Source organism: Pleurodeles waltl, chromosome 8 (assembly GCF_031143425.1).
Source record: "Pleurodeles waltl isolate 20211129_DDA chromosome 8, aPleWal1.hap1.20221129, whole genome shotgun sequence".
Lineage (NCBI taxonomy): Eukaryota > Metazoa > Chordata > Amphibia > Caudata > Salamandridae > Pleurodeles > Pleurodeles waltl.
The window spans coordinates 686,175,785-686,195,131 of record NC_090447.1 but is presented as its reverse complement, the minus strand read 5'-3'; the positions used below and the strand labels follow the sequence as shown (position 1 = coordinate 686,195,131).

The following is a 19,347-nucleotide window of genomic DNA, read 5'->3' as shown; positions in this document are numbered from 1 at the left end:
CCAATTACTGAGTCAAAGTTTACCAAAATTGTCAATGTTCTGTGAGTACCCGGCTAACCAAATTGAACTTGCCATTATAAGTGGTTATCAATCTCACCTCCCGGATACCATGGTTCTTTCCCTTAGGTGCCAGCAAACTGTCTATACTCACTTCCAATATTTTTCGGCATGCTGTCTCAATCACCTTGCTTGGATACCCTCTGGCCTTAAATCTAGCAACCATCCTGCCGTATTCCATCACAAAAGACTGATGCATACTATTGTTACGTTTCGATCTCAAATAACTCATTTTAGGGGATGCTCCATTTAAGTTTAGGTGGGTGATGATTGCATGCATTCATGTAAAATGTATATTACCTAGTGGCGCTTGTCACTAGCTAGTTATAGTTAGGACCTAGTTTCTGTAGAAATAGCAGTTTTTTGCTTGCCTATATCTTTGGCACCTCTTGATGAATCTTCATGAAAATTTCCAAAACAATTCAACAGTCACGTGAGCTGCTGTCTGGAAAATTTCAGGGTGATCTGTCAAGTGAGGGCTGAGATAAAAGGGGAGGTGAAATTTAGAGCTTTTCCAATGTTAATTCCCGTATGAAAAATGTAACAACAATATCGCAAAAGCTACAGGACAGAATTACACCTAATTTGGCAGAAAGGTAGCTCTTGGTCCAGAAAAAGCACTTTTTATTATTTGGTGTAAAACCGTTGAGTAGTTTTTGAGAAATGTAAAGAAATCTAAATTTGTCTACATAGGGATGCCAAGGATTCACGACCCCCTAACAATCTTGTTCAGAGATCTGATTGGCTGATAACAATTGAACAACAGAAGTGTTGTCAGCCATCTTGTGACTGAAGCAGAGTCCTAAAAACAAAATATGTTAAAAAATATGAAAGGGGCCAGGGTACGAACACCCTAATCCCTTATCTATGGTAGGACCCCTCAGGGCCTAAAAACATTTTTTTATTCGTTTTATTGTTTACATTTTTGTAATTAATTTAACGGCCAGATCCGCAGCGGATCTGTAATTTTTTTTTTTTTTAAATGAATCGCAAGCTCACGCGCTTTGTTATGAAGCACCCGGGTGGGCCAAGTCCCGGGGGCATTTCTTTAGTATTGCGGTTGGGGGTGGCCTTCGGGCCCCCTCCCGCTGTCCCAAGGACCACCACCCCTTGGGGCATATATTAAAGTAGAAAACAAAAGGGGGGGGGGGTCCCTTTGAGACATAGCTGTAGGAAAGTGCCCTTGTTGGCATGGTTACTACCCACCTTTTGCCTGATATTGATGCCAACTTTGAGTGTGCTGGGATCCTGCTAACCAGGCCCTACCACCAGTGTTCTTTCCCAAAACCTTTATCAGTGTTTCCACAATTGGCACAACCCTAATGCAGGGTGCACTATACCACAGGTGAGAGTGTAACTGCATGAGCAATATGCCCCTGCAGTATCAAAGTCCATTCTTAGGCATTGTAAGTGCAGTGTGGCCATATTGAGTATATGGTCTGGGAGTTTGTCATTACGAACTCCACAGCTCCATAATGGCTTCACTGAATACTGGGAAGTTTGGTATTAAACTTCTCAGCCCAATAAAGCCACACTGATAGCAGTGTTGGATTTATTGAACAATGCACCCAGAGGGCATCTTAGAGATGCCCCCTGTATTTTACCCAATCCTTTAGTGCAGGACTGACCGGTCTGTGCCAGCTTGCCACTAATGTGAGTTTCTGACCACTCAGGGTGAGACCCTTTGTGCTTTCGATAGCCAGAAACAAAGCCTGCACTGGGTGGAGGTCCTTCACACTCCTCCCCCCACTGCAGGAACTGTAACAGCTGGTGGTGAGCCTCAGAGGCCCAAGTCTCAGGTTACTGTGCCCTAGGTCAATCCAGCTAGTTGAGTTGCCCACCCCCAGACAAAGCCCCACTTTCGGCGGCAAGCCGGGCGGGAAAATTAGGGAAAACTGGGAGGAGTGACCACCTCAGCTGAGACCCCCTCTAAGGTGTCCAAAGCTCAGGTAACCTCCGCCTTGCAAAATCCTGCATCTTAGTTTGGAGGACAGGGACCAATAGGTTTGTGTCTCCCTCCCCAAAGGGAGTTGACACAGGAAGGGTATAGCCACCCTCAGGGACAGTAGCCATTGGCTACTGCCCTCTGACCCCTGTAACGTCCCTAAATTCAGGATTTAAGGGCTCCCCTGAGCCCAGTTAGTCACATTCCTGGCGACCTCACAAGAAGAAAGACTGCTAAGCTGAAACCGCAGCAGAGAAGACGAAAGACAACAACTGACTTGGTCCCAGACTTACAGGCCTGTCTCCAGCTTTTGGAGCCCAGCTACCAAATGTCTGCGCATACTGCAGGGCCAGCAACCTCTTAAAAGCCTCAAGAGGATTGCCTGCACCCCAGAGGACCAAGATCTCCCGTGGACAGCTCCCCTGTCCAGAAAGAAACTTCAGCAAAGGACTCCAGACCCACCACTGATCCACAAATCCTGCCCACTCTGCACCTGATGGCCACAGCCCATGTCCAGGTGGCCCAACCGACTAGAGCTGATCCCCAGAGGATTCTGACCTAGTGTCCACCCTGGGTTGTCCCCTCCTGTCCAACACGAAACCGCCTAAAGCCGGAGGAAACACCCCCCCCCCCCCCCCCCCCCCCCCCCCCCCCCTTTCCCCTCCCGGACTGCGAGAGAGCCGGACGAAGATTCCTGACATCCAAAGGTACCCCTACAACTACAGCCAACCACCGGTCTAGCGACGTCCAGCAGCATGCTCTACTCCTTGTCCAGCCTTTGGCTTTCAAGAACTGACCCTCTGGACCTAGTCTGCAGCATGCCCCCCGTGCTCATCTAAACCCCCCCAGATCTGCCCTCCGAAGATGCAGGTACTTACCTGATTCAGAGTGCCCCCAGTCCTCATAGGACTACAGTTTAAATATTAAATCCTGCATCATCTTTGACCTCTGCACCCGGCCGGCCCTGTGTTGCTGTTGGTGGGTGTTTAGGGTTAACATGAACCACAACCTATGGACATCCTAAACCCTGGAGACTGGAACTGTAATTCAGGTACTTACCTCAAAAACTGTACTAACATTACTTCCCCCCAGAACTGTCTTTGAAAATTGCAGAAATGTCAACTTTTAAAATAGATATTTGCTATTTTCTCAAATAACGTTTAACTTGCCAAATTGAAACAGTGGTGCTGATACAGGTCTGATACCTACTTACAAATGTACTTACCTGCAAACTGAATCTTGTTGTTCTAGAAATAAAGTAACAAAACATATGTTTGCTATATAAAAACAACTGGCCTGCAGTTAGTCATTGAGTGTGTGCTTTATTTATTGCCTGTGTGTGTACAACAAATGCTTTGCACTACCCTCTGATAAGCTTAACTGTTCGTCCACTTTACCACAAAAGAGGGCATTAGTTTTATCTACTTTAGCCACTTTTAAATCTCTGGGCAACTCCTGGACTCTGTGCACACTATATCGCATTTTGATATAGTATATACAGACCCAGCTGATGGGTCCAAACAAGACTGAAGAGGTGATTGGTCTGTTTTGGTCGCAGGAAGGTGGCAAAATCACTGAAATACTCTCAAAGCGTCCTGGACTGTTGATTGGCTATTGACTTACTGTTGACCTTTTACCAAGTGATTATGGGAAATTAAGTTTTGTTGCTTGCTTGGCTGCTGTGTCATAAAGTGAAGAAAGTACAGCATAATCCTTTCTTCCGGGTCTTAATAGAATTGAAACTTTCTGTTACAATAGCTAGAAAATGTTTCATTACCTGCAACAACATAACATTTTCAATATTAACCTATTTGGTCAACCCCCATGAGGCCTCTTCTGCCTCAAATTGGGAAAACAGCTCTAAACGGCCTTCCCCACGGCCCCCTCTGCAAACGGGCCACACACGACCTCCCGCGCCCCCCCCCCCCCCCCCCCCCCCCTTGTGTGGCTTCTCCAAAGTTTTCTTACCCTGAATACCCTGCAAAGTTGAAATGTTGAATAAAAACTCTATTGTTTCTTGCATTTCTGTCACACAAACTACAGGAATATGCTAGGATCCACAAAATTCTTACCATCCAGTGATTCCTCACCTGTCCTGATAAAAACACTACCCCACTTGAGTGCCTGTACCTAGTGCCTGCCTCAGGAATGGATCACCCCAGGGTCAACGGTTGCCTTGTGTAAGGACCAACATTGACCGTTGTGTGATCTATTCCTGTCGCGGGCAATAGGCCTACCCACACAAGTGAGGTACCATTTGTATCGGGAGACTTAGGGGAATGCGGGGTGGAAGGAAATTTGTGGCTCCTCTCAGATTCCAGAACTTTCTATCACCGAAATGTGAGGAAAAAGTTTGTTTTTTGGGCCAAATTTTGAGGTTTGCAAAGGGTTCTGGGTAACAGAACCTGGTGTGAGCCCCACAACTCACCCCATCTTGGATTCCCATGTGTGTGTAGTTTTAAAAAATGTGCAGGTTTGGTTGGTTTTCCTAGGTGCCAGCTGAGCTAGAGGCCAAAATCTACAGCTAGGCACTTTGCAAAAAGCATGTCAGATTTCAATGTAAAAATGTGATGCGTCTGTTGCGTTTCCTGTCGTGAGGATTAGGCCTACCCATGCAATGAGGTACCATTTTTATCGGGAGACTTGGGGGAATAGAGAATACCAAAACAAGTGTTATTGTCCTTTGTCTTTCGCTACATTTTCCCTTCCAAATGTAAGACACTTTGTAAAAAAAAAAAAAAGACGTCTATTTGAGAAATGCCTTGTAATTCACATGCTAGTATGGGCACCCCAGAATTCAGAGATATGCAAATAACCACTGCTTCTCAACACCTTACCTTATGCCCATTTTGGAAATACAAAGGTTTTCTTGATACCTATTTTTCACTTTTCTTAAATTTCAGTAAATGAATTGCTGTATACCCACTATAGAATGAAAACCCATTGCAAGGTGCAGCTCATTTATTGGCTCTGGGTACCTAGGATCTTGATGAACCTATGAGCCCTATATATCCCTGCAACCAGTAGCGTCCAGCAGACGTAACGGTATATTGCTTTCAAAAATCTGACATTGCAGGAAAAAGTTAGAGTAAAACGTGGAGACAAATTGACTTTTTTTTTTCAGCTCAATTTCAATCTATTTTTTTTTTATTTCAGCTGCTGTTTTCTGTAGGAAAACTTTGTAGGATCTAGACAAATGACCCCTTGCTGAATTCAGAATTTCGTCTACTTTTCAGAAATGCTTAGCTGTCCGGGATCCAGCACTGGTTTAACACCCATTCGTGTCAATAACTGCAAGGAGGCTGAAAGCACAAAAAATAGTAGAAATTAGTTATGTCCCATTAAAATGCCAAAATTGTGTTGAAAAATGTGTTTTTCTGATTCAAGTCTGCCTGTTCCTGAAAGCTGGGAAGGTGGTGATTATAGCACCGCAAACCCTTTGTTGATGCCATTTTCTGGGAAAAAACGACAAGCCTTCTTCGGCAGCCCTTTTTTCCAATTTTTATTTATTTTAAACACAATTTTTACTGTATTTTGGCTAATTTCTTGGTCTCCTCCAGGGGAACCCACAAACGCTGGGTACCTTTAGAATCTCTAGGATGTTGGGAAAAAGGGACGCAAACTTGGTGTGGATAGATTATGTGGACAAAAAGTTATGAAGACCTTTGGGGGGGGGGGGGGGGGGGGAGAGCAAGGCCCGGCAGCTAAGAGGTTAAGCCACCTAGGTACAGTAATCTTCTTTGACACTAATAGGCCCCCCAGAGAAGACATCCATTAATATGAATAGAGAAAATACATATGATTGGTTAGATTTTACTAACTATACAAAGATTATAATTTTAAAGACTTAATTTAAGAGATATTGGCCCTATACATGGATATGAAATTTTTACTTCCGTACAGATAAGAGAAAGAGAAAATTATCAAGAAGTGGTCAGCCTTTTAACCCAATCGAAGATTTGCTCAATAGAGATTGACCAACATGTAGCAGAAGCAACATGAAACAAAAAAATGAAGTTACAAGGAAGAGAAATACAAAATAAATACAATTCACACAGGCTACAAAAGGGTACTGTGTTGTAGTTGAATTGTGATCCACAGTAGCAATAATATAGTGATCTAATTTTGGGGGGTGAGATCTGTCAACATTGTTGCAGTTATTAGCTCTTTTGGATTCAGGTGTTTATTTAAGGCACAGGACAGGCCCAACCGTGCTTTGATTTGGGGGAAACCCTGGGTTGAATTGACAGAATAATTGAGGACCAGGCACAGTTGCTCTCCTCTCCAGACTGGGTCCTAGCTCTGGAAGTCACTGGGAGGAGGAGCCAAGGGAAAGACGTCTGGTCAGTGCTGCTTTTGGAGAAGCTGATGTTCTCATACCACATGTATAGGCACAACGCATCTGTGGAGTGCCACCTCTAAGACCTCTTAAGGGGTTTAGGATATTTTAATTGGATTGTGGGTGTAAAGGAGAAGTCTAAGCTAAATTGGTATGCCCATTATTGCTGTTCAGTCAAGGCCACCTGAGGTAAGATAGGAAGTCCAGAGAAATGGAGAAACATGTGCATAGTGCCTACCCTCTGTAGACTATGACCTGTATTAGGTGGTCATAGAGCTAAGTAGCAAAGTAACAACTAGGATATGGTGGAGAACCTTGGCAGTTCGTGCTGCTGGGGTACACTAGTGGGGAACAAATGTTCTCATTCCTCAAGATTAGCCATTAAACATCTACAAATGGGTCCTGTTTGTGGCTTTTGCATTTTCTGGATCATGGGACATTCCTAATCTGACGATTCCCCACCAGGGACCAGTCGAAGGCAGATTCCACCATCACCTACTCCACTGGCAGTCCATCACATCAGACGGGTAGGTTTTGCAGATAGTCCAAAGGGGCTACTCCCTCCCCTTCGAGACTAACCCTCCATCCATGCCCTCATCCTACAATCAAATGGTGGAGGATCACTTGGCACTTCTCTGAGAGGAAGTTAAGGCTTGTTTTGACAAGGGAGCCAGAGAGAAAGGCCCCTGTGCCAGAAGTAGTTATTCCCACTACTTTCTGGTGCCCAGAAAGGCCAAGGTTTTCCACCCTATCCTAGTTGTTCGGTCCTTCAGTCTTTCTCTAGAAGAAGTTCAAAATGCTCACTCTGACTCAGGCTCTCTCTGCCCCGGACCCAGTAGGCTGGATGGTAGTGTTGGACATGCAAGATGCTTACTTTGATTTTCCTGTCCTGCCTTCCCACAAACGTTACTTGCGGTTCACTGTAGTCCATGAGCACTTTTAGTTCACTCTGCTCCTCTGTGGCCTTACCAGCACCCCGCAGGTGTTCACCTAGATGATGGGATAGTTGCAGCTCATTTGGGGAGAACAGGGGTTTGTGTATTCCCCTGCCTCTGCGACTGGCTCTGAACATGGGCTCGCCCATGGCTGTTGTCTCCCACCTCTAGACTACCGCAGACCTTCTGTATTCACTGGGATATACTATAAACGTTCCAAAGTCACATCTGGCTCACTCTCACACATTCCCTTTCATCGTAGATGTTCTGGACACAGTGCAGTTTTGAGCTTATCCTGCAGAGTGGAGTTTCCAGGATATTCATGTTATGATACTGATGTTTCCGCCTCTATCCTGGATTTTGATGAGAATGACTGAGGTTGCTGGGCCTTATGGCCTCCTGCATCCTGCTGGTGACCCATGCAAGATGGCATATTCGATCTCTGCAGTGGGAACTGAAATTCCAATGTGTGCAGCATCAGGGGAAATCTCTCTGGATCCAGCTCTCGGAGGGAAGTGTGAAAGGTCTTAGTGGTGCTTAACTCAACTCGATTGGGTCAGGGGCATATCCCTTTCCTGTCCCCAACCAGATCTGACAGTAGTTACAGATGTATCACTTGCAGGATAGGACAGCCATGTAAGAGAGATGGAGAACAGAGGCATCTGGGAAACTGGACTCCATCAACATGCTGGAACTCTATGCGATCCGGCTAGCATTAAAAGCGTTTTGTCCCTCTATCGGGGGAAAGATTGTGCAGGTGTCCACGAACACCACCACCGCCATGTGGTACTGCTACAAGCAGGGTAGGGTGGGGTTGTTGACTTATTGTCAAAAGGCTCTGCGCCTTTGGATGTAGCTGGAACAGGGCATATCCCTGGTGGTTAAACATCTGGGGGGGATCTCTGAACACCAGAGCAGACAAACTCAACCGAAAATTCCTAGCGGATCATGAATGGCATCTCCGTCCAGAGGTGGCACAAGGTCTCTTTCAGCAGTGGGGAGAATCTTCATTAGATCTGTTGACCTCTGCAGAGAATGACCAATGTCATGGTTTTGCGTGTTGGAGTTTCCAAGGCAGAAATCGCTCAGAGATGCTTTTAATCTCGAATGGAGTTTAGGCCTCCTGTATGCCTTTCCACCCGTACCACTTCTGCCCAGAGTTCTAAAGAAGATCAAGAATGACCAGGCCCAAGTAATCTTTGTGGGCCCGGACTGGGCGTGTAGAGTCTAGTATCCAGAGCTGCTGAGCATGTCCATCCATCCTCCGATGAGATTGCCCCTTCGGATGATCTTCTCTCGCAGCAGCATGGAAGTGTTCTGCGCCCAAACCTGTCCACTCTCCGACTTCTTGCCTGGAGATTGAGCGGCAACAGTTTTCAGCTTTTGACCTTCCTCCAGAACTCTGTAACGTAATCCTGTCAGCGAAGCATCCCTCCACCAAAGTGGTATATGTTAACCCTGGCATCCTTGGCGTGGTCCCCCCTACATTTTTGCTACTGCGTCCCAGGTTGTTGCTGTGTGCTGGACTTATTTTATTTGTATTTTTTTTTGTGCTGTTTTTGGTACTCTAGGCACTTTACCACGGCTGTCCAGTGCTAAAGTGCAAGTGCTCCCTGTGTAAATTATATATGTAATTGGCTTTTCCATGATTGGCGTATTTGATTTACTAGGAAGTCCCTAGTAGGATGCACTAGAGGTGCCCAAGGCCTGTAAATCAAATGCTACCAGTGGGCCTACAGCACTGATTGTGCCACCCACATGAGTAGCCCTCTAAACATGGCTCAGACCGGCCACTGCAGTGTTTGTATGTGTAGTTTTAACCTGCCAATTCGGCCTGGTAAGTGTACCCACTTGCAAGGTCCAAATCTTCCCTCTTTATACATGTAAGGCACCCCTAAGGTAGGCCATAGGTAGCCCCATGGGCAAGGTGCAGTGCATGTTAAAGGTAGGACATGTACTGATGTGTTTTGCATGTGAAATACTACCACATTTGGTTTTGAGTGTTGGAAGGCCTATCCCTCTCATAGGTTAACTTAGAAGCTGCCTTTAAGTATCCTTAAGGTGCAGTTTCCCTTTGAGAGCAAATAGAGATGTGGAGTTTGGGGTATCTGAACTCACAATTTAATAATACATCTTTTGGTAAAGTTGGTTTTTAAATTGTCTCTTTGAAAATGCCACTTTTAGAAAGTTCTTAAACCATTCTGTGACTGCCTGCTTGTGTATTCCCTTTCTTGGTCAGACTGACAGTTGGGCTGTTTGTGAATCCCCTCTAGACAGTGACACAAAGGGAGCTGGGATGTGGCCTGCATATCCTGATGAGCCATCTGTGCTAGAGTGGAGGGAGGAGTGGTCACTTACACATGGATGGGCTGTGCCTGCCCTCACAAAATGCAGCCCCTCCCCCTCTTCCCCCCCTCCCCCCAGTGTGCTTGGGTCCAGGCTTGAGCAAGGCAGGATCTTGTGAACAGAGACTTTCCTTTGACGTTTGCCTACTTCTAAGGTAAAAAGGGTTATAAGTAGTGGAGCAAAAACCTCAGATTTTTAGATCACTTCTGGAACAAAGAGGAACCTCTGCTAAGAAGAAGAGCTGGAGGAGGCGTACTTCCCCTCGGTCTGTGACTGTGCTTTACTGGGTTGGCTGCAGTTGCTGTTTCTGCCTGAAAGAGGACAAAGACTGGACTTTGTTGTGCATTCCTGCTTGAAGAAGAATCTCCAAGGACTTGAACTGAGCTTGCCTCCTATTTTGAAGTCTCAGGGCCATCAAAGACTTCCTCTGCCAGCACCTGGACTCTCTGCTTAGACTCCTGCCCTGCCAAATGGTGCCTTATCCAGTCCCTGGGCCCTTGAGAGCTGAAGTTGGCAGAACAAGGACTGAAATCCACGCACAGAAAACAGTGTGGGGAAAATTTTGACACACCACCTGCAAAGTGGCTGAAAAACTAAGCGCCACCCACTTTGCGGCTAAAATAGACGCTCCACCTGCATCGCGGCTGGGAGATCGACGCATTGCGGCTGGACAAACGAGGCAACACCTGCTCGCGGCTTCTAACAATGTAAACCCCACACAGCGCAGTTTTCCAACACAGTGCAGCCGGATTTCCCACGCAATATCGCTGGGTGCAAAAAATCAACACAGGCCTGCGCGGATCCGCAGTGCATGTCCGAAATTCGACGCATCTCTCTTGCGGGAGAGAAAAACGGCGCATCGCCGACCCGACCAGAGAAGAACCGACGCATGGCCTCACTTGCGAGTAAGGAATCGACGCATTGCTGACTTTCCTGATGCACACTTGCCTGGGCGGCTTTATTTCTGACATAAACCAGGTATTTTGTGTAAAATCTACTTTTCCATTGTTTTGTGTGGAGTAAGACTTATTCTTTTAAAAATTCATATCTTAACTTGCGTATGTTGGATGTTAGTCGTTTTGGTTTTGTTTGATTTAGATACATTTTATCTATTCTTCTAAACCAGTGTTGTGTCCATTTTGTAGGGTTCTCACTGTATTACTGTGTGTGTTGGTACAAATACTTTACCCATTGCCTTTGAGATAAGCCTGACTGCATGTGCCAAGCTACCAAGAGGCGTGAGCAGGGTTATCTTAAGTGTGTATCTCATTTGCCCTGACTAGAGTGAGGGTCCCTGCTTGGACAGAGTGCAAACTGACACCCAACCAGAGACCCCATTTCTAACAGTATACGCCTGTCATTGGAAGAAATATGTGGCAGAGTACACAGACAAGTCTGTTGACCCCTTTCTGCCCCTCTCTCTGAGGTCCTGTTTATCTTTTCCCTGGCCCAGCAGAGCTCCACTATGGGCACCCTTAAAGGTTATTTGTCTCCCATTTCAGCTTTTTTGAAGTTGCCTGATCAACATTTTTTTTAAGTTCCCTATTGTACATAAGTTCCTCAAAGGTTATTACATATCTTTTTCCTCCATCCACATTCATTATGTCCCAATGGGATCTGAATTTGGTTATGACATTTATGATGTGTGCTCCTTTTGAGCCTCTCCACAATTGTCCTCTCAAGCTTGTCACTTTGAAAACAGCCTTCCTACTGCCAATATATCTGCCCACAGGGAGAGTTAGCAGCAGGCACTGTCATCTAACCTGCCCTACTTTTCCATCTATCCTGACAGTGTGATGCTTTGCACTAGGGCTTCTTTTCTACCAAAAGTGGTCATGCCCTTTCCTGTAGGCCAATCCTTCAACTTGCCAACTTCTTATGCACCCCTACTTCCTTCTATGGAAGAGGAAAGACTCCACTGCCTGGACCTAAAAAGAGCGTAGGTGTTCTACCTTGCGATACAAGAGAGTTCTGGATGGATGACCAACTCTTTGTAGGTTATGTCAGTGCGAAGAAAGGCCGGGCAGTGCAGAAGGGCACCATCTCCAGATGGATCGTACTCTGCATTAAGACCTGTAATGCACTGACCAAAAAGCAACCACCTTGGGTTTGCCTGCTCATTCTAACAGAGCTAAAGTTTGCGATCATTGTGTTAGCACACATAGTTCAAGTCCCAGGCATCTGTCAGGTGGCAACGTGGTCATCTCTGCACATGTTTACCAAACACTACTGCCTGGACAGTCAGGTCCGTAGGGGCAGGCACTATGTCCATTCAGTCCTGCTGGACTTTCTAGTATGATCTTAGTTCGCAGACCCGCCTCCAGGGATTATATTTCTTAGGTATCTATCTAAAGGTAAGGAATCTGCAACTTGATGTCTCTATGTGATGAACAAGTTACTTAACTTTGGTAAGGTCTTACCTGGTAGAGACAATATCTCGTTGCAATTTCCTGACCGACCGACCTATCTTTCCCACTCTGCAAACTGATTTCTAGGGGCAGAGACTCCTCTTTCAGGGCCTTAGTTTTGACTTACCATTAGTTAGTTTCTTTATGGCTCTGATCTTCTGCCTTGGAAAGTCATGAAAAGAAATTGAGATCAGCACGCTGGGGTGGGGCCTATATAAGAATCACGCCGTCATATCGGACGTGGATGCTGGTGACGACTGGCGGGGAACCGATCGATGCCACCTAACGGCACGCAGGAGTACTGCTCATGAAAATCTAGTGTTCCAGTCTGACACCAGGGGGAAATTCAAATGTAAGGAATTTGCAACTAGATGTTGTCTCTTCCATATAAGGCGTTACCGGACTTGTTCATTAAACTGTCAAAGAAATGCATTATCAGGGGAGTCAGTCCTTGTAAGTGTTAGAATGTGGGTCTCTGGTTGGCAGTGGTTTGCACCCTGTCCAAATAGGGACCCTCACGCTAGTCAGGCTAAGGGAGTCACACGGCTAAGATAACCACTCAAACCCCCTTGGTAACTTTGCTCAAGCAGTCAGGTTTATCTGAGGCGCGTGTAAACTATTTGTACACGTACGTACACACACACACACACGCGCGCGCTCAGTGAAAAACACTACAAAAGCACTCCACACCAGTTTAGAAAAATAGCCAATATTTATCTGAATAAAACAAGACCAAAACAAGAAAAATCCAACATATACAAATAAATATACACATTTTCAAAGATTAACCTCTTGGGTGCCTTGGACGAGATGATCTCGTCCAAGGCTACAGTTCCCCTGTGCCTTGGACGAGATCATCTCGTCCATGGCACAGGGGAACTTGGGGGCGCGCTAGCGCGCCCCCCGTGCACCCCCCCTCCCCCCCCAAGGCGGGGATGGAAGGGGAAGACCTTCCCCTTCCACCCCCGCCCCCCCCCCTGTGACGTCCGCAGCGCGCGCGCTGATGTGTCACAGGGGCCTCCCTCGTTCTCTTTCAATCACCGGGGAGGCCCGGAGGGGCTTCAAAGGGAAGGAAAAGTATTTCCTTCCCTTTGAAGGTCTCTCCGAGGGTTTCAAAAGCCGGATTGCTTGCAATCCGGCTTTTGAAACCCCACTAGACCAGGGATTTTTTTTTTTTTAATGATATTGACAAAAGGGAGCGACCCCTTGGGCAAGGGTCGCTCCCATGGGGGCATTTTTTCTGGAAGGCCTTTTCTGCCCCCCCTGGGGGCAGATCGGCCTACTATTAGGCCGATCTGCCCCCAGGGGGGGCAGAAACCTCTAGGGCACCAGGGACCATTTTTTTAAATTTATTTTTTTATGTGTTATTTTATTTTTTTGGGTGGGGAGCGACCCCTTAGGCAAGGGTCGCTCCCCTTGGGGTAAAATTATATTTTGGCCATTTCTGCCCCCCTTGGGGGCAGATTGGCCTATTTTAATGAGGCCAATCTGCCCCCAAGGGGGGGTAGAAACCACTAGACACCAGGGAGTTTTTTCTTTGCGTGAATTTCACGCAAAGGGAGCGACCCCTTAGGCAAGGGTCGCTCCCTGGGGGTGAGGGCAATTTATTTTAGGCCATTTCTGCCCCCCCGGGGGCAGAAACCTATAGGCGCCCGGGCAAGTTTTTTTTGTTGTGTTTTTTTTTTTTGTTTGTTTGTTTTTTTAGAGATGGGGAGCGACCCATCAGGCAAGGGTCGCTCCCCTGGGGGGGGGGCAAATTGTATTTACACCATTTCTGACCCCCTGGGGGCAGATTGGCCGATTTTAGGTCAATCTGCCCCCAAGGGGGCAGAAACCACTAGGCACCGGGGATTTGTTTTTTGGCGCCAATGTCACGCAGGGGGGAGCGACCCCGTAGGCAAGGGTCGCTCCCGGGGGGGGGGGGGGGGGGGGGGGGGTGGGGGGTTGGGGGGGGGGTCAAATTTATTTTAGGCCATTTCTGCCCCCCCTAGGGGCAGATCGGCCTATTATCAGGCGGAACTGCCCCCAGAGGGGGGCAGAACCCTCAGGGCACCAGGGCAATTGTTTTTTTGTTTTTTTTCGAGATGGGGAGCGGACCCATCAGGCAAGGGTCGCTCCCCTGGGGGGCAACTTGTATTTAGGCCATTTCTGCCCCCCTTGGGGGCAGATTGGCCGATTTTAGGTCAATCTGCCCCCAAGGGGGCAGAAACCACTAGGCACCTGGGATTTGTTTTTTGGCGCCAATGTCACGCAGGGGGGGGGGGAAGAAATTTATTTTAGGCCGTTTCTGCCCCCCCCCCCCCCCCCTGGGGCCGGCTGAGCTACAGGCCAAACTCCACAGGTAGGCACCTTGCAAAAAACACCTCTGTTTTCTGTGAAAAAATATGTTGTGTCCATGTTGTGTTTTGGGCCATTTCCTTTCGTGGGCGCTAGGCCTACCCACAGAAGTGAGGCACCATTTTTATCGAGAGACTTAGGGGAACGCTGGGTGGAAGGAAATTTGTGGCTCCTCTCAGATTCCAGAACTTTCTGTCACCGAAATGAGAGGAAAAAGTGTTTTTTGGGCCACATTTTGATGTTTGCAAAGGATTCTGGGTAACATAACCTGGTCAGAGCCCCGCAAGTCACCCCATCTTGGATTCCCCTGGGTTTCTAGTTTTCAAAAATGCGCTGGTTTGCTAGGTTTCCCCAGGTGCGGGCTGAGCTACAGGTCAAAATCCACAGGTAGGCACTGCTTTTTATAAAAAAATGTGATGTGTCCACGTTGTGTTTTGGGCCCTTTCCTTTCGTGGGCGCTAGTCCTACCCACGCAAGTGAGGTATCATTTTTATCGGGAGACTTGGGGGAACGCTGGGTGGAAGGAAATTTGTGGCTCCTCTCAGATTCCAGAACTTTCTGCAACAGAAATGTGAGGAACATGTGTTTTTTTAGCCACATTTTGAGGTTTGCAAAGGATTCTGGGTAACAGAACCTGGTCCGAGCCCCGCAAGTCACCCCTCCTTGGATTCCCCTAGGTCTCTAGTTTTCAGAAATGTACAGGTTTGGTAGGTTTCCCTAGGTGGCGGCTGAGCTAGAGGCCAAAATCTACAGGTAGTCACTTTGCTAAAAACAGCTCTGTTTTCTGTGATGTGTCCACGTTGTGTTTTGTGGCATATCCTGTCGCGGGCGCTAGGCCTACCCACACAAGTGAGGTATCATTTTTATCGGGAGACGTGGGGGAACGCTGGGTGGAAGGAAATTTGTGGCTCCTCTCAGATTCCAGAACTTTCTGCCACAGAAATGTGAGGAACATGTGTTTTTTTAGCCAAATTTTGAGGTTTGCAAAGGATTCTGGGTAACAGAACCTGGTCCGAGCCACACAAGTCACCCCTCCTTGGATTCCCCTAGGTCTCTAGTTTTCAGAAATGCACAGGTTTGGTAGGTTTCCCTAGGTGGCGGCTGAGCTAGAGGCCAAAATCTACAGGTAGTCACTTTGCTAAAAACAGCTCTGTTTTCTGTGATGTGTCCACGTTGTGTTTTGGGGCATATCCTGTCGCGGGTGCTAGGCCTACCCACACAAGTGAGGTATCATTTTTATCGGGAGACGTGGGGGAACGCTGGGTGGAAGGAAATTTGTGGCTCCTCTCAGATTCCAGAACTTTCTGCCACAGAAATGTGAGGAACATGTGTTTTTTTAGCCAAATTTTGAGGTTTGCAAAGGATTCTGGGTAACAGAACCTGGTCCGAGCCACACAAGTCACCCCTCCTTGGATTCCCCTAGGTCTCTAGTTTTCAGAAATGCACAGGTTTGGTAGGTTTCCCTAGGTGGCGGCTGAGCTAGAGGCCAAAATCTACAGGTAGTCACTTTGCTAAAAACAGCTCTGTTTTCTGTGATGTGTCCACGTTGTGTTTTGGGGCATATCCTGTCGCGGGCGCTAGGCCTACCCACACAAGTGAGGTACCATTTTTATCGGGAGACTTGGGGGAACATAGATTAGCAAAACAAGTACTATTGCCCCTTGTCTTTCTCTACATTTTTTCCTTCCAAATATAGGAGTGTGTGTAAAAAAGACATCTATTTGAGAAATTCCCTGTAATTCACGTGCTACTATGGTCACCCCGGAATTCAGAGATGTGCAAATAACCACTGCTCCTCAACACCTTATCTTGTGCCCTTTTTGGAAATGCAAAGGTTTTCTTGATAGCAATTTTTTACTCCTTATATTTCAGCAAATGAATTGCTGTATACCCGGTATAGAATGAAAACGCACTGCAGGGTGCAGCTCATTTATTGGCTCTGGGTTCCTCGGGTTCTTGATGAACCTACAAACCCTATATATCCCCGCAACCAGAGGAGTACAGCAGACGTAACGGTATATTGCTTTCGATAATCTGACATTGCAGGGAAAAGTTACAGAGTAAAACGTAGAGAAAAATTGATGTTTTTTTCACCTCAATTTCAATATTTTTCTTTTTCAGCTGTTATTTTCTGTAGGAAACCCTTGTAGGATCTACACAAATGACCCCTTGCTGAATTCAGAATTTTGTCTACTTTTCAGAAATGTTTAGGTTTCTGGGATCCAGCATTGGTTTCATGACCATTCCTGTCACTGACTGGAAGGAGGCTGAAAGCACAAAAAATTGCACAAATGGGGTATGCCCCAGTAAAATGCCAAAATTGTGTTGAAAAATTGGGTTTTCTGATTCAAGTCTGCCTGTTCCTGAAAGCTGGGAAGCTGCTGAGTGTAGCATCGCAAACCCTTTGTTGATGCCATTTTCAGGGGAAAAACCACAAGCCTTCTTCTGCAGCCACTTTTTCCAATTTTTTTGAAAAAAACGAAATTTTCACTGTATTTTGGCCAATTTCTTGGCCTCCTTCAGGGGAACCCACAAAGTCTGGGTACCTCTAGAATCCCTAGGATGTTGGAAAAAAAGGACGCAAATTTGGCTTGGTTAGCTTATGTGGACAAAAAGTTATGAGGGCCTAAGCGCGAACTGCCCCAAATAGGCAAAAAAAGGCCTGGCACAGGAGGGGGAAAAGGCCTGGCAGCGAAGGGGTTAAATCTTAGTATAGAGCTTAGAAACACAATAGCTACAACTTGGGCTATTACTGTGTCTTCCAACAGTCTGATGCCGCTCACGAGGGAGTGCAGGCCAGTCACATGGACCCCAGGTGCAGTACCTTGGAAAACAATGAGAAAACTAAGACTTTGCACACAGTAGGGGAGATGAGGCTCTTCCTTATTGCTACTGTTGAGGTGAGGCGTCCGTTCCTTACTGCTAGGCAAGGGATTTGAGGTGCCGGTTCCTTAATGTTATGGAGGAGGCAATATGGCGAGGTGTTAGTTCCTTACGTCAAGGCAGAGTCGAATCCAGCAGGTCAAGACGTGCAGCGCTGACTCCGCGGTGTCGCGATCACGTCTCTTGGCCACAGGTGCTTCAATAGAGTAGGAGCCAGATGTCATGGATTTCTGTGACACTGCAGTCGGGACTCATGCTGTGATGGGGATTTGGAGGCGCTGCAGTGCCATCAGGCCTGTGTTGCAGGTCACAGTCGATGGACTCAGTGGGGACCACAACTCTGGTGCAGGTAGTGGCATGAAGTCAGAGAGCAGCGCCAGTTCTGAAGAGGCTGTGGAGTTGATGTGCTTAGTTTCTTCTTGATTGCACCAGAGCTCACTTCCAAGGGCCCTGGAACTGGATTTGGCACCACTTGGCAACTCAGGACTCTCAGCAAGAGAGCCCCCTTGCTGGTGGGTGAAGTCTTTGATGGCCCTGAGACTTAACAGGAGGCAAGCTCAGCTTAAGCCCTTGGAGAACCTTGGAACGCAGGATGTAGAAAGCAAAGTCCCACCCTTTCACTCCAAGGACAGACGTAGCAGGCCAGCACAGCAAAGCAACAGGCTTAGTGGCAGCCCCTCCTACAGCATCCAACTCTTCTTCCTGGGAGAATGACCTCAGTCCAGAAGTGTTTTAACTTTGTGGTGTAAGAGGTCCAGTACGTTTGCCAATTTCTGTCTTTGAAGTAGGCAAACTTCAAAGAGAACTCTTTGTAGTGCACAAGACACTGCAATGTCCCCTTTTAAGGTAAAGCCACTGAGGAGCAGCTAAGGTAAGAGACACTGGGCTGGAAACACTTGAACACACCTATGTAGGGGCTGTGCACGGGAGGCTACTGTCACCCATGCATCTGCATACAGGTAGCCCACCTCAGAAGTGACTCTGCAAGGATTGGTGCTGACCTCAGTGGGTATTCAGTATAGGTCTATAGTGCTTACTGGAAAATCTGTGGTGCTTTCACTGCATTATACATGTTGGTGAAATCTGACCTAAGTATTGTTTAGTTCCACTTAGATCTACTGGGTTCAGCAAATTACCAGACATGAACACTGAGATTGAATTTGTAGTCCCCAGTAACTCACATCCACATCTTATGGGACTTCAGGATTTGTACTAATTCTCTGGTTCAGCTCATAATCAGAAAATAGACCTTTGTCTGCCTCAGTGGGCCAAGTTAAATACTCTGTTCCCCTGAGAGGGATTAAAGGCTTCCCACAAAAAATATAGTTAACAATGATTGACCCAGATCCATGGGGAAGAAAAGAGGTGCAGGGGAATATGTGTCTGATAATTGGCTTTTCACACAGCCCAGGCCCAATAGAAAAAGTAGGGAACCAATGTCTCTGGAGCTAGTTCAGGAGGGTTGGTAGGAAGGGATCAGGCAGTGGTGTCAGGAGCAGAGCTGAGCTCCAGAGGAGCTCTTACCAAAAAACTGAAATCACCATTTTGGATTGTCCCAGAAAGCTGTGCAGGACACCTGGGTTAGGGGTGGAGAGTGAGGGATCACAGGACTGACCAGGGGAGCCTGGCCAGTAAACCATTCTACCCTGTCTTAAAACCTGAGCAAAAGGGAAACACAGGTGAGAAGACCCTGAACATGGGAGGAAACGAAGTGGGAAGAATGACCAACTGGAAGAAGTTATTTGATGCCCGACAAGGATGGACTAAGGACTCTACCTCCAGTTGAACCCCATGACTAGGATGAGGCTTCTCCTGGGCAAGTTCCACTTGCCACATTATGCCCCCGATGACTAGATGGAGGAAAGGACCTGGACTTCACTTCTCCTCCCCAATGTCCTTCAAGAGGCCAGAAGGTTTGGTGACTTGGTGAGTGTGGCCAGAGAAAAGTGTTTTGCTGGCTGGTGGTGGAGGCACTGTACAAGATGTCCCCACCAACATGAGAATGGCACAGGAGCCCAACAGAGGGAAAGTGTGGTGCAGGGAGTGAGAAAATCCAGTCCCCCTCAAAATGTGTCCCTTTGGAGGTCACAAGGGCTG

The 19,347-nt window shown here is 47.1% G+C and overlaps 1 protein-coding gene across 1 annotated transcript in view; it reads left to right on the top strand.

Annotated features, from left to right (window-relative positions):
* Positions 1–19,347, top strand: part of POLA1 (DNA polymerase alpha 1, catalytic subunit) — a 1,729,782-nt gene that overhangs the window by 1,151,946 nt on the left and 558,489 nt on the right. The window lies entirely within an intron of this gene.